Genomic DNA, 16,421 nt, shown 5'->3' with positions numbered 1-16,421 from the left:
GAAAGAATTTTAAAAGCAGTAAGGGAAAAAGGCCAAGTAACATATAAAGGCAAACTATCAGAATTACACCTGACTTCTCACCAGATACTATAAAAGCCAGAAGATCCTGGACAAATATCATACAGACCCTAAGAGAACATAAATGCCAGCCCAGGCTACTATAAGCTCTCAATTACCATAGATGGAGAAACTAAGATATTCCATGACAAAACCAAATTTACACAGTATCTTCCCACAAATCCAGCATTACAAAGGATAAGAGCAGGAAAGCCCCGATACAAGGAGGGCAATCATACCCTAGAAAGAGCAAGAAAATAATCCTCTTCCATCAAACCTAAAACAAGATAACCAAAAAAACGATGTCTCCACAATTAGCAAAAATGACAGGAAGCAACAACACCCTCTCCTTAATATCTCTTAACATCAATGGACTCAGTTCCCCAATAAAAAGGCATAGGCTAATGGACTGGATACACAAACAGGATCCAGTTTTTTGCTGCTTACAGGAAACCCACCTCAGTGACAAAGACAGACACTACCTTAGAGTAGAAGGTTGGAAAACAATTTTTCAAGCAAATGGCTCTAAGAAACAAGCTAGAGTAGCCATTCTAATATCAAAAAAAATCGACTTTCAACGTAATGTTATCAAAAAGGATAAGGAAGGACATTTCATACTTGTCAAAGGAAAAGTCAACAAACATGAACTCTCAACTCTAAATGTCTATGCACCAATACAAGAGCATTGACTTTCATAAAAGAAACCTTACTAAAGCTCAAAGTACACATTCCACCTCACACAATAATAGTGGGAGACGTCAACACCCCACTCTCAGCAATGGATAGATCATGGAAACAGAAACTAAATAGAGATACAGTGAAACTAACAGAAGTTATGAACCAAATTGACTTAACTGACATCTATAGAACATTTCACCCTAAAGCAAAAGAATATACCTTTTTCTCAGCACCTCATGGTACCTTCTCCAAAATAGACCATGTAATTGGGCACAAAACAGGCCTCAACAGATACAAATAAATTAAAATAATCCCCTGCATCCTATCAGATCACCATGGTCTAAGGCTGGTCTTCAAAAATGACAAAGAGAAGGGAAAGTCCACATTCACATGGAAACTGAATAACACCCTACTCCTTCATAATCTGGTCAGGGAAGAAATAAAGAAATAAATTAAAAAATTTTTAGAATTTAATAAAAATGATGACACATCATACCAAAACCTATGGGATACAATGAAAGCAGTGCTAAGAGGAAAATTCACAGCTCTAAGTGCCTACAAAAAGAAACTGGAGGGAGCATACACTAGCAGCTTGACAATCCACCTGAAAGACCTAGAACAAAAGAAGCTAATACACCCAAGAAGAGTAGACGACAGGAAATAATCAAACTCAGGGCTGAAATAAACCAAATAGAAACAAAAAGAACTATCCAAAGAATCAACAAAACCAGGAGCTGGTTCTTTGAGAAAATCAACAAGATAGATAAACCCTTAGTTAGACTAATCAGAGGGCAGAGAGATAGTATCCAAATTAATAAAATCAGAACTGAAAAGGGTAACATAACAACAGAAACTGAGGAAACTAAAAAAATCATCAGATCCTACTACAAAAGCCTATACTCAACAAAATTGGAAAATTTGGATGAAATGGACAATTTTCTACACAAATACCAGTTACCAATGTTAAATCAGGACCAGATAAACCATCTAAACAGTCCCATAACCCCAAAAGAAATACAAGCAATCATTAAAAGCCTACCCACAAAGAAAAGTCTGGGACCAGATGGTTTTAGTGCAGAATTCTATCAGACCTTCAAGGAAGACCTAATTCCAATTCTCTTCAAACTATTCCACAAAATACAAACAGAAGGTATACTACCCAATTCGTTCTATGAAGCCACAATTACCCTCATACCTAAACCACACAAAGACCCAACAAAGAAAGAGAACTTCAGACCAATCTCCCTTATGAACACTGATGCAAAATTACTCAATAAAATTCTAGCAAACCGAATTCAAGAACACATCAAAACAATCATCCATCATCATCAAGTAGGCTTTATCCCAGGAATGCAGGGTTGGTTCAATAGATGGAAATCCATCAATGTAATCCACGTTATAAACAAACTCAAAGAAAAAAAAAAACCACATGATCATCTCACTAGATCCTGAGAAAGCATTTGACAAAATTCAACACCCCTTCATGATAAAAGTCTTGGAAAGATCAGGAATTCAAGGTCCATATCTAAACATAGTAAAAGCAATATACATCAAACCAGTAGCCAGCATCAAACTAAATGGAGAGAAACTTGAAGCAATCCCACTAAGATCAGGGACTAGACAAGGCTGCCCACTCTCCCCCTACCTATTCAATATAGTACTGGAAGTCCTAGCCAGAGCAATTAGACAACAAAAAGAAGTCAAAGGGATACAAATAGGAAAGGAAGAAGTCAAAATATCGCTATTTGCAGATGATATGATAGTATACTTAAGTGATCCCCAAACTTCCACCAGAGAACTCCTAAACCTGATAAACAACTTTAGCAAAGTGGCTGGATATAAAGTTAACTCAAGCAAATCAGTAGCCTTCCTATACTTGAAAGATAAAGTGGCTGAGAAAGAAATTATGGAAATGACACCCTTCACAATAGTCACAGATAGTATAAAATACCTTGGTGTGAACCTAATCAAGCAAGTAGAAGACCTGTATGACAAGAACTTCAAGTCTCTGAAGAAAGAAATCGAAGCAGATCTCAGAAGATGGAAAGATCTCCCATGCTCATGGATTGGAAGGATTAATATAATAAAAATGGCTATTTTGCCAAAAGCCATCTACAGATTTGATGCAATTCCCATCAAAATTCCCACTCAATTATTCACAGAGATAGAAAGAGCAATTTTAAGATTCATTTGGAATAACAAAAAACCCAGGACAGTGAAAACTACTCTCAGCTGTGCCCTTCAGTGAGCAGGCCCGAGACCTTGTTTACCACAATAGACCAGATAATAGGACCTAGGTGGAACTAACCACCTTGGCTGCATATCAATAGACACCTAGGTGGAGTCACCCACCTTGGCTGCACGTAGATCCTGCTACAGGAACTTGAAAGAAGAACTGCCCCTGGGCTTGCCTTGAGACATCATCAGCCGTGACCTGTGACCAAGAATGGATTATCCCACCCAACTCTCCCAGCTGAAAGTAGGAAGGGTTCAGGCAGGGTCTTTCCCTTTAAATTGAAAGCTTAACATTAAACCATGGAGCCTTGATCAGAGAACTTTGTCTTGGCTTCATCTTTTCTCACTCTCCGTTCCCTTTTCGTCCCGAGCCCTCTTTCCAGGCGAACCCGTTTGACTCGTGGCCGAAGGCGGCTACAGGTGGCACCCGATTGTAGAGCCCGGAAAACGAGGGAGCAACTGATGGACAGCTGTCTTGGTGAGGCATCATGGAAAATAGAAAAAGAAGGAGAGTATTCCGCACACTTGGTAAGGAGCAAACGACATTTATACTAGCACTGGTGGTTAATTTTTGGAGGCCGTGTTTGCAGGAAGTGTGTTTAGAGGAGTATGGTCTATCTAGGAGATCAGGTGTTGACCCAACGCCTATTTTGCCTAGGAGTTGACAACAATTCGGACTGGAGAATTTCCAGACAGGCATTTGCCGCAGCCTAAAAGCTGCTTTAGGCGAGAAGAGCAGGGTTAGAAGGAATTGGAAAACTAGAAAGCAGGACACTGAGGTGTTACAATAGCTGCCTGCTACATCTCCTGAAGAACGAGATGAAAAGTTAGATCTTGAATATGAGAGAGAGAGAGAGAGAGAGAGAGAGAGAGAGAGAGAGAGAGAGAGTTCCAGAAAAGCAGTTGTCCTCTCTCTGAGCTGTGTCAGCAAAAAAGAATGGAAAGGCTGTTTCAGAGCTCTCCTAGGAAGAGGAAGAAATGCAGCAAACGTCCTGAGTTTCTCTTTGACTCCTAGATGTCTTTGTCTGTTGTCTGTCCTTGGTGCGCCAATGTCCACATGTGTCAATTGTTTGTTTTTTGTTTCATTGTCTAAATGTATGTTCTATGTTTCATGTTCAAAACACAAAAATGGTTACGTATCCAATCTTTGGTCTAGTTTAACTTTTTTTTAAAGGCAGTCTTAATATACACAGCGGAGGCTGATAAGCTACCCTACACCTGTAGCTAAGAGTTGAGCTGAGCTGAAAAAGCCTTTCCAGGAATTGATTGTTGGCATAAGCTGCTTTAAAAAGAGACCAGTAGCTTTTTGGATTCTATAAGGAAGCTGAGAGTTGTTTGTCCTAGAAAAATCATTGTTTCAAGGTGTCCTTCTCTTGAAATTAGAGCAAAAAGGCAACAAATTTTCTTTGGTCTAAATATATAAGATATGTAGCTACTCCATTTTTGTTTCTAATTAATTTTAAAAGAATAAATATGTTCTAGATGTCTTGGTTACAGATTATTGGCTTATAAGTTTTTGGGTTTGATTAAAAATTTGCAACTTTGGTGACAGTTGGTTTAAAATGGTAACTCAGGGTTGGAGTCATTCAGAAATCATGTATAAAAGATGTATAACAATGTCTCTTTAATGAGATATTAAAAGCTGCACTATCATGCATTCACATGTAAGAATTGGCAGCAAAACTTTGTAGCATAAAAGTAATCTACTTGGTGTCGATTTTAGAGAAAATAGTTTGTTTACATTTTTATATATTTATTTATCTAAATATATATATATATATATATATATATATATATATATATATATATATATAGTTAAACTGCCAGTATTCCATTGGCTACAGTTGGCAGTTCAATTGTGAGTTTGGAATTCTTTGACTCACCCATGTGTATGGTTCAGAAGAGGATAGAGCAGAGTTGGCTATTTTGTCAGAAAGAGATTACTTGATTTGGAGCTCAGATTGGAGTGATACTAGTAAAAATCATAGTGTCATGATGAATGCTCAGACAGGCATGTAGATTGGGATCTTAACACGCTTCTAGGAGAAGGTCAATATGAAGGCAATGCTAGTCAGGTTGAACTGCCTACACAGCTCTCAGATCATACAAACAAAGACAGACTTACATAGATACATTCGTCTTTGCGATGAAATTGTGCCCTCATACAATCAGGGTCTGGCCATAGCTTGCACAGAACTGTAAAGATAAAAGATGTTTTAGATGTGAAAATTTAGATCATTTTTAAAATGACTGTCCCAGGAACAAAGACACGAGCAACAATCAGGTCATTAAGGTTGCATGACAGAAATCTGTCCTTGGTGCAAGAAGGATAATCTTTGGGCCCGGCCTCAGGATATAGGCCAAGATTAAAAACATTTACATTTAAATTAAGACTATATACAGAGTGGGCAAAGCAGAAGCTTGTATTTCAGACATTCCTTTTGTCCTGACCTGACTCTACAAAGATGTTTTCTAGAATTTGTTTATTGCCTTGTTTGTTCCTTAGGGAGGCATCAGCCTCAGACTCAAAAGAAATTCACAACAGCTTATGGGCCAGGAATAATGATTATGCTGGAGGAATTAAAAGTATGCCTGCTTCCCTCCATGGCATTATAGCTATGCCTGTTAACAAAAGAATTGCTCTAGAGTAAGAGAAGACAAGATTGGCTTTTATCTGATATTCTCACTCAGCTAAAAGAAATTGGTTATTCAATTAATCCAAAACAAGTTCAAACTTAAGACTTATAAAACTAATGGGACACTACAGCCTGACTTGCCTACTCCAGCTGCCATTCAAGTAAATGCATATAAAATTATTATAGATTTAGAAGATTGTTTTATACAGTTCCTTTACCTCCTGGTAAAGGTGAGGTTTGCATTAAGAGAATTTACTTGTAATTCTTGAGAGCCCATGAAGAATATCATTAGAAAGCTTGCATCAAAGAATGATTAATGGCCTTAAAAAATTTTGTTATTGCTTTAATACAAAAAGTTAATCGTTTACATCTCTCAATGTATATTATTCATTGTATATTTTATTGGCTGATCTCTCTGAAGGAGTTTTTCTGCAAGCCTTTGCTCTAATACAATGAGCTTTGAAATTTTGGAGTGCTTGTGACTCCAGAAAAGATTCAAAGACAATATCTTTTCAACATTTGGGACCTCAGTTATATCTTAAACGGATTGTGGCACAGAAAATTCCAATAAGAATGGATAGTTGGGGCTGGAGAGATGGCTCAGCCGTTAAAGGCTAGACTCACAATTAAACATATTAAGAGTTCAATTCACAGCAACCATATGGTGGCTCAAAACCATTTGTAGTGGAATCTAGAGCCCTCTTCTGATTTTCAGGTATACATACAAAAAAAAATGGTTTACTTTTAATGATTCTCAAAAGTTGTGAGAAGATATTAATTGGTTAAAACCTCATCTTAAGCTTACCATAGAAGAACCTAAACCTCTGTTTGATATTCTCAAGGGAGATGCAAGTCCTAATTCCCCTTGACAATTAACTGATGAGAGATAGACAGCTTTGCTGAAAGTAGAGTAAGGTGTTAGTTATCAACAGATACATTATATAGACTGTGATCAATTGTTGGCTGGTTTGAGTTATTGCCACTCATGTTTTCACAACTGCCCTTTGACAAGAGAAACCATTAATGTGGATTCATCCTTTTTCATCTACAAGTAAAGTTTTAACATCCTATTATGAAACTATTACAGTGTTAATGCAGGATTGTAAGATAGAATCCTGAAAGTATTTTGGATGAAATGTTTATTCCTTATTCCAAATAGAAATTAAATTGGTTATTGGAGAGTAATGATATTTGGCTTATTACATGGAAAAGTTTTAAGGCAAATTTGATAATAATTATCCATAAGATGAATTATTAGTTTTCCTCTATCCATGCTTTTGTATTTCTTATAAATTTGCATGCAGCCCATAGAAAAGATGCTTACTGTATTTACAGATGCCTCATCTATTGAGAAGACAGTATATGTAATTAGATCACATGTTCATTTTCTTGAATTTCCCCCTGCTTCAGCACAAATAATTGAATTATGTGCTGTAGCCACTGTTTGAAATGCTGAAAAATCAAGCTTTCAATTTATATACTCATAGGCAGTATATGGCTCATGGTTTATAATTCCTTAAAACTGTTCCTTTTTTAGATATTGCTAATTCTCAAATTTTACAATTATTTATACAAATACAGCTTAATTTAAGAAACATGTACTGGTCCTTAACTTTATAAGACTTTTAAGAGCTCATAATGGATTGCCTAGAACCCAGGGCAATGCCAGGACAGATTTGTTTCCAGTCAGATTATAGACCTTATAGAAACAAATGGCCATACAATCTTATTCTTTACATCATCAAAATAGTAAAAGCTTGAGACGATAATTTGGCATTTCTAGAAAGTGTGCAAGTTAAATTGCAAAAACTTGTTTTCAGTGTCCTCAAATTTTTCATAATGGTGTTAAGCCATGAGGACTTATGTGTAATCAATTATGGCAAATAGATATTACTCTTTTTATTTTAGAAAATTAAAATATGTACATATGCTTTGACACTCTTTTAGGCTTTCTAGTTGTAACTGCTTTAACAAGAGAAACAACTAAAAATTACAATTAGTTATTGCCTATATTAGTTTTCTATGCTTGGTGTTCCATATCAGATTATAGACAATGGAACTGGTTAAACATTTGAGATATTTTGTTGACAATTTAATATTATCCATAAAACTGGAATTCCTTATAACCAAATGGGACAAGAAATTGTTGAACATACACACCACACTCTAAAAAATTGGCTCCTTAAAACTAAAAGGGTGGAATTATACCCTACAAGGTCACCAAAAGCACATCTTGCTTTTGTTATTTGTTTTGAATTTTCCGCAAACTGATGCTAAGGGTCAGTCTGCAGTGGATTGCCACTGGCATCCAGTCACTTCCAGCTCATTTGCCAGGGTCAAATGGAGAGACCCTCTAACTAATACATGGAATGGTCCTGACCCTGTTTTAATTTGGGGTTGTGGCTCGGTCTGCATTTTCTCAGAAAAAGAAAATGGAGCCCGATGACTGCCTGAAAGATTGGTCCGTCAAGTGGACACAGATCTTGAGCCTAACAATTGTGATTCTGATGATGAAGATGGCTCAAAATCCTTATCTGCCAGCTGATTTAACTTGGCATGTAGTCTCCATCTATACTTAAAGCCACTCACTATACATGATGGCCAGACTTTGTGTCTGAAACCCTGTCAACCAGCAGTAGGATTAGACACTGGAATATTTCCACTTCCAACCTTATTTCCTACATTGAGTGGATAAATCATGTTGCTTTTAATCTCTTGAACTTTGTGTCTCAAGCAGATAGGTTGTCTTCACACAGGATTGCTCTCCGCAAGCCCATCATGGCAGTTATCCCTCGCTATGAAGAACTGCATCAATTGCATGCCCACAGGTCCTTGGTCTGAATGTGGCTTTGGTCTATTTTGGGGAAGAGTGTGTCACTGATGGCCGGTTAGTCAGAGATGGGTAAGAGTGTCTTGAGCTCCTATAAACCTAAGGCAGAGGGGTACACCAATGCTGTGTATCCCCTCAAAGACGGGTAATGTAGGAAGCAATATAGATGCCAACCTAAGCCAGGCACGTTCGCCCTGCCACTCTGTACCCCAGATGGGATGAAAAATTGTTCCCCATCCAGCTGCTGGCACTGCTCATATTTATAAAACTAAGAAGGGGGAATTGTGCCCTTCCTCCAGCCGTGAGCAAGCCTGAGGCCTTGTTTACCACAATAGACCAGATAATAGGACCTAGGTGGAACTAACCACCTTGGCTGCATATCAATAGACACCTAGGTGGAGTCACCCACCTTGGCTGCACGTAGATCCTGCTACAGGAACTTGAAGGAAGAACTGCCCCTGGGTTTGCCTTGAGACATCTCCAGCGTGACCCATGATGAAGAACGGATTATCCCACCCAACTCTCCCGGCTGAAACTAGGAAGGGTTCGGGCGGGGTCTTTCCCTTTAAATTGAAAGCTTAACATTAAACCATGGAGCCTTGATCAGAGAACTTTGTCTTGGCTTCGCCTTTTCTCGTTCTCCGTTCCCTTTTGTTCCCAGCCCTCTTTCCAGGTGAACCCGTTCAACTCGTGGCTGCAGGCGGCTACACTCAGCAATAAAAGTACTTCTGGGGGAATGATCATCCCTGACTTAGAACTGTACTACAAAGCAATAGTGATAAAAACTGCATGGTATTGGAACAGAGATAGGCAGGAGGATCAATGGAATAGAATAGAAGACCCAGAAATGAACCCCCATACCTATGGTCACTTGATCTTTGACAAAGGGGCTAAAACCACCCAGTGGGAAAAACACAGCATTTTCAACGAATGGTGCTGGTCCAACTGGAGGTCAGCATGTAGAAGAATGCAAAATTGATCCATACTTGTCTCCTTGTACAAAGCTCAATTCCAAGTGGATCAAGGACCTCCACCTAAAATCAGCTACACTGAAACTAACAGAAGAGAAACTGGGGAAAAGCCTCAAACACATGGGCACAGGAGAAAATTTCCTGAACAGAACACCAATGGCTTGTGCTCTAAGACCAAGAATTGACAAATGGGACCTCATAAAGCTGAAAAGCTTCTGTAAAGCAAAGGACACAGTCAAAAGTTGACAGTGTTGGTTGACAAAGCGGCAACCAACAGATTGAGAAACGATCTTCACCAACCCTACATCCGATAAAGGGCTAATATCCAAGGTATACAAAGAACTGAAGAAATTAGACTCTAGACAATCAAAGAACCCTATTAAAAAATGGAGCACAGAGCTGAACAAAGAATTCTCAACTAAGGAAGCTCAAATGGTTGAGAAGCACCTAAAGAAGTGTTCAGCATCCCTAGTCATCAGGGAAATGCAAATGAAAACAACACTGAGATTCCACCTCACACCAGTCAGAATGGCTAAGATAAAAAACACAGGTGACAGCAGATATTGAGGATGTGGAGAAAGAGGAACACTCCTCCACTGTTGGTGGGATTGTAAACTGGTACAAACACTATGGAAAGCAGTCTGGCGGTATCTCAGAAAATTGAACATAGTGTTACCTGAGGACCCAGCTATACCACTCCTGGGCGTATACCCAAAAGATGTTTCAACATACAACAGGGACACATGCTCCACCATGTTCATAGCAGCCTTATTTATAATAGCCAGAAGTTGGAAAGAACCCAGATGCCCTTCAACAGAAGAATGGATGCAGAAAATGTGCTACATTTATACAATGGAGTACTACTCAGCTATTAAAAACAACAAGTTCATGAAATTCTTAGGCAAATGGATGGAACTGGAAAATATCATGTTGAGTGAGATGACCCAATCTCAAAAGGACAATATGCACTCACTGATAAGTGCATATTAGCCCAAAAGCTCACAATATCTAAGAAACAACATATAGACCACATAAAACTCACGAAGAAGAAGGAAGACCAAAGTGTGGGTGCTTTGGTCCTTTCTAGAAGGAGTATCAAAAGTTTCAACCAGAGCTCCCAAAGTCTAAACCACCAGACAGAGAGCACAACGGGAGGGACTCATGTCTCCACCTGTATAGGTAATTGAGGGTGACCATGTCAGACTTCAGTGGAAGTGGAGGGCCATGGTCTTCAAAAGTTTGGATCCCCTACTGTTTGAGAATTCGAGAGCAGGGAGATGGGACTGAGAGGATGTTTGGAGCACACCCTCATAAAAATAGGAGGAGGGGGTATGGGATAAGGTGTTTTGGGGAAGAATGGGAGGGGAGATAACATTGAAAAGTAAATACATATAATATCCAAAAAAAACCCACACAGATAAAGGGTCCAAAAGAGAGAGAGAGAAAGAGAGAGAGAGAGAGAGAGAGAGAGAGAGAGAGAGAGAGAGAGAGAGTTTACTTATTTTAAATTATTTTCAAAAGTTTCTAGGAGTTGCTAATTAGTTAAGATCCTATTTTAAGCTCTCCACAAAAGAATTTAAGCCTCTGTTCAATATTCTCAAGAGAGATGTAAATCCTAATTTTCCTCAACAGTTAATTGACAAAAGAGAGGTAATCTCACAAAAAGTAGAAGCTACTACTAATCGATATATAGTCTGATTAGTTGTTGGCAGTGCTATAACAGTCCTTTGACAAAAGATTATTAATACAGATTTAAATATCCTTAAATAGGGTCTTCATGACTCTTTGAGTGTGGAAGGAGTGACTGTTGGCACTTCTGCCCTGATTTTACAAGAACTCTGAAAAATTGGCTTTAAAAACAAAAGAGGGGGAACGGTAGCCCCCCAGAAGGAGTCCCTCTGAAATACTCTCCATCATGCCTTGTTCACTTTTAACTCTCTGAAGCTGAAAGCTCATGGCAAATATGCTGCTGTCTGCCTCTGGCACCACCGAGACCAACAAATACTTTGCCACAGATATGGGGAAGAACCCTTTTACCCTTAAAGGGAATGGCCCAGACCCAGTTCCCTTATGGGGCCGAGGATTGATATGCCTGTTTGATACCACAGAAGGCACAGCTAACCGGCTACCAAAAAGATTAATGAAATAAACAGATACTCCCACAAAGCCAGGCCCAACCATAAATAAGATGGATAACAATATACATCCAGGGAAGAGAAATCTCCCTGAGAATTCCCTTCTTTTTCCTTTCCATGTAAAAATGAATCACCTGTGATGTCTGCTGTTAGAAGTTCTAATCCAGAAGTGGGCCTCTGAAATTTTACTACTCAGAACTTTGAAGGAAGAACATCAAACAGCTAGAGACTGACATCACTAATCTGAAGAAATCCCTCATTTACCTGTCTGAAGAGACCTCCTAAAATTGCATAGATCCTTATAGGACTCGATTTACTTTATCACAATAGAAAAGGCTGTGTACAGCTCTTAATTATGTACAGCCCTTAAAGAAGAATGTTGCCTTTACATAGACAAGACAAGGAGGGTTAAAAAGAGCATGAAATAGGTCAGTGAAGGCCCTAAGAAAATTCAGAGAGAGAAAGAGACAGATGAATGCTGGTACAAGAATTGGTTTCCAGCCCCTCCAAGGTTGTCAACCCTACTTCCTTCCATCTTGGGACCCTTATTTTGGTTCCTTTTGCTTATTTCTGCCGGTCACTGGCCCTCAAATTGGCTGACTAACTCTGTGAAACAACAGAGAAATAATTTGGTAGCAAAACCTATTCAGTAACATTATCATACGTTAGCTGTGGAGGACCACGAGACTCAAGATGATGTTGTTACTTTATATAGGATGCTCCCAAAATTCATTTCCACCCAACCTAAAAGAGGAGACTTCTGCCCCTAAACCAAGCAGAGAGGGGCCACCCAGAACCCCCACTGACTGGCGATCTGAATTCTTGCTTAGGCTGCGAGTTTAAGCACTGCAAGGGAATATAAATAAAACTTAAAAATATGTCTCTGGGTTCCCTGAGGGACAAGCCTGACTGCATACGGGTTGATGTCAAAAGTATCCCCTCTCCAGGAAAAAGACATCGGGATGGGTATGGCCCTCATGCCTCACTGGACAAGGACAAGGGGACCAGAGCCATTACAAGGTCCCCTTCAATTACTGGAGGTCAGGTCTCTATCCCCGCCTTTGCAAGATTAGTATTGCCACAGCCCTTCTATACTTAGAGAAGGGAGGAGATGTCAGGGGCAGCCCTGCTTACACACTGAAGGCCTACAATCAACCATAGGCCTAAAATCAGCAATAGGCCTGTCATACATGTATACTAACACCAAGTCTTGGGTCTCAGTGGGAAAACATTGAAACAGATGGCTATAAGCTAACGTAAACAGGCAGCTTTTGTGGAAATATACAAGCCTGAGTAGTCATACACCTTTTAAATAGGTATCCTTGGCAGACAATACCAACTTAGATAAGGTCAAGCGAGTCATAGGCAGAGTCATAGTGACTTGTTCCCTGAACCTTCACCCAGCCGATACCCGGTTCTGAAGATATCTGTATTCCCCCTGAACAGCCACACTCCAGTCTCATTCCCTTCCCCACATCCTACCTCTCTGTGTTTATAAACCCTGTGTGAATGAATTACGATTTGAGAAAAAATAAATTTAAAAATAAATAAATAAATAAATAAATAAATAAATAAAATTCTTATCTGTTAAAAAAAAAGAACTTCAAACCAATTTCCCTTATGAATATCGTTCCAAAACAAACCGAATACAAGAACACATCAAAATGATCATTCACGATGATCAAGTAGCCTTCATCCAGAGATGGTTCAATATATGGAAATCTATCAACATAATCCACTATATAAACAAATTCAAAGAAAAAACCCACATGATCACCTCATTAGATGCTGAAAAAACATTTGACAAAATTCAACATCCCTTTATGGTACAAGTCTTAGAATTATCAGGATTTCAAGGCCCATACCTAAACACAGTAAAAGTAATATACAGCAATTCAGTAACCAACATGAAACTAAATGGAGGGAAACTTGAAGCAATCCCATTAAAATCAGGGACTAGACAAGTCTGCCCACTCTTCCCTATCTATTTAATATAGTACTTGAAGTTCTAGCTAGAGCAATTAGACACATCAAGGAGGTTAAAGGGATACATATTGAAAAGGAAGAAGTCAAAATATCACTAATTGCAGATGATATGATAGTGTATTTAAGTAACATCAAAAATTCCACCAGAGCACTCCTACACCTGATTAACAACTACAGAAAAGTGGCTGGATATAAAATTAGCTCTAACAAATCAGTTGCTCTCTTTTACTCAAAGGAAAAACAGTCTGAGAAAGAAATTAGGGAAATGACACCCTTCACAATAGTCACTAATAATATAAAATACTTTAGTGTGACTCTAACCAAGAAAGTGAAAGACCTCTATGACAAGAACTTCAAGTTTTTGAAGAAAGAAATCGAAGATCTTAGAAGATGGAAAGATCTCCCATGCTCATAGATTGGCAAGATTAATATAGTAAAAATGGCCATCTTGCTGAAAGCAATGTACAGATTCAATGCAATCCCCGTCAAAATTCCATCTCAATTCTTCATAGAGTTAGAAAGAGCAACTTGCTAATTCATTTGGAATAACAATAAAACCTAAGATAGTAAAAACTATTTTCAACAATAAAAGAACTTCTAGGGGAATCACAATCCCTGACCTCGAGCTGTACTACAGAGCAATAGTGATAAAAACTGCATAGTATTGGTACTGAGACTGGCAGGTAGATCAATGGAATAGAATTGAAGACAGCCATGGGAGGAGTCAGGGATGATATACAGAGAGTCTGGAAACTGAACAGAGTGTGCAGCAATGGGGGATGGGGAACTGGGGGTAGCTACCAGAAAGTCCCAGTGGCCAGGAATGTAAGAGGCTTCCAGGCCCCAGTAGGGATGAGATTAGCTGAAATGCTCAACAAAGGGGAGGGAGAACCTGTTGAGATCATATCCAGAGATTAGGCAAGGCCCCCAGTTTGGGAAGGGGCCACTCACTCATGTCCAAATTTTTAACCCAGAATTGCTTCTGTCTAAAGTAAATGTGGGGACGCACACACCTATGGTCACTTGATCTTTGAGAAAGGAGCTAAAACTATACAGTGGAAAAAAGACAACATTTTCAACAAATGGTGCTGTTTTGACTCGTGGACAGCATGTAGAAGAATGAAAATCAATCCATTCTTATCTCCTTGTATACAGCTCAAGTCCAAGTGGATCAAGGACCTCCACATAAAACCAGATACACTGAATGTAGTAGAAGAGAAAGTGGGGAAGAGCCTTGAACACATAGGCACAGGGGAAAATTTCCTGAACCAAACACCAATGGCATATGCTCTTAGATGAAGAATCAACAAATGAGACCTCATAAAACTGCAACTCTTCTGTAAGGCAAAGGACAAAATGGCAACCAACAGATTGGGAAAAGATCTTTACCTATCCTACAGCTGGTAGAGGGCTAATATACAATATATACAAAGAACTCAAGAAATTAGACTCCAGAGAACCAAATAACCTTATTAAAAATGGGGTATAGAACTAAACAAAGAATTCTCAACTGAGGAATCTCGAATGGCCAAGAAGCAACTAAAAAAACATTCAACATCCTTAATCATCAGGGAAATGCAAATGCAAATGAACCTGAGATTCCACCTCACATCAGTCAGAATGGCTAAGATAAAAATCTTAGATGACAGTAGATGCTGGCAAGGATATGGAGAAAGGGGAACACTCCTCCATTGTTGGTGGGATTGTAAACTGATATAACCACTCTGAAAATTAGTCTGGCAGTTCCTCAGAAAATTAGATATAGTACTTCCTGAGGACCCAGCTGTCCCACTTCTGGGCATATACCCAAAACATGTTCCAAAATATAACAAGGACACATGCTCCACTATGTTCATAGCAGACTTATTTCTGGCCAGAAACTGGAAAGAACCCAAATGTCTCTCAAAAGATGAATGGATAAAGAAAATGTGGTACATTTACACAATGGAGCACTACTCAGCTATTAAAAAACAATGACTTCATGAAATTTGCAGGCATATTGATGGAATTAGAAAATATCCTGAGTGAGGTAATCCCGTCATAAAAGCACACACTTGGTATGGACTCACTGATAAGTGGATATTAACTCCAAAGCTCCGAATACCCCAGGATACAATTCACAGACCTTATGAAGCTCAAGAAAAAGGAATACCAAATTGTGGATGCCTCAGTCCTTCTTAGAAGGGGGAACAAAATACTCACAGGAGGCAGAGGGTAGGAGGAACTTTCAAGGAAGAAAGGACAGTAAGGTGAAAAAAACGGGGCCAGGATCAGGTATGAGAGGAGAAAAGAATGGTATACAGAGAGCCTGGAAATTGAACAGAAGTATGTAGCAATGGGGGATGGGGAACCAGAAAGTCCTAGATGCCAGGAAACCAAGAAGCTCCAAGGACTCAACAGAGATGAGACTATTTGAAATGCCCAACAAAGGAGAGGAAGAACCTGTAGAGACCATATCTAGAGGTAAGGCAAGGGCCCAGCTTGGGGGATGGGGCCACTCACTCATCTCCACATATTATTTTAATCATTATTTATTTATTTATTTTTATTTATTTACACTTCAGATCCCATTCCCCTCCCGGTATTTATTTATTTATTTATTTATTTATTTATTTATTTACATTTCAGATCCCATTCCCCTCCCGGTCCACCCTCCAACCATTCCATTTCCCTTACCTCCTCCCTGCTCTCCTGTCTCCACAAGGATGTTCTCACCACCCACCCTTGTCTCCAACCCACTCCCTCCCCACCAGACCTCTAAACTATCTGGGGCATCCAGTCTCTTGAGGGTTAGGTCTATCTTCTCTGACTGAACCCAGACTGGGAGTCTTCTGTTATACATATGTTGGGGGCCTCACATCAGCTAATGTATGCTGCCAGGTTAATTGAGACT

This window comes from Grammomys surdaster, unplaced genomic scaffold (genome assembly GCF_004785775.1).
Source record: "Grammomys surdaster isolate TR1022 unplaced genomic scaffold, NIH_TR_1.0 202, whole genome shotgun sequence".
Taxonomy (NCBI): domain Eukaryota; kingdom Metazoa; phylum Chordata; class Mammalia; order Rodentia; family Muridae; genus Grammomys; species Grammomys surdaster.
This window is presented reverse-complemented; position numbering follows the sequence as displayed.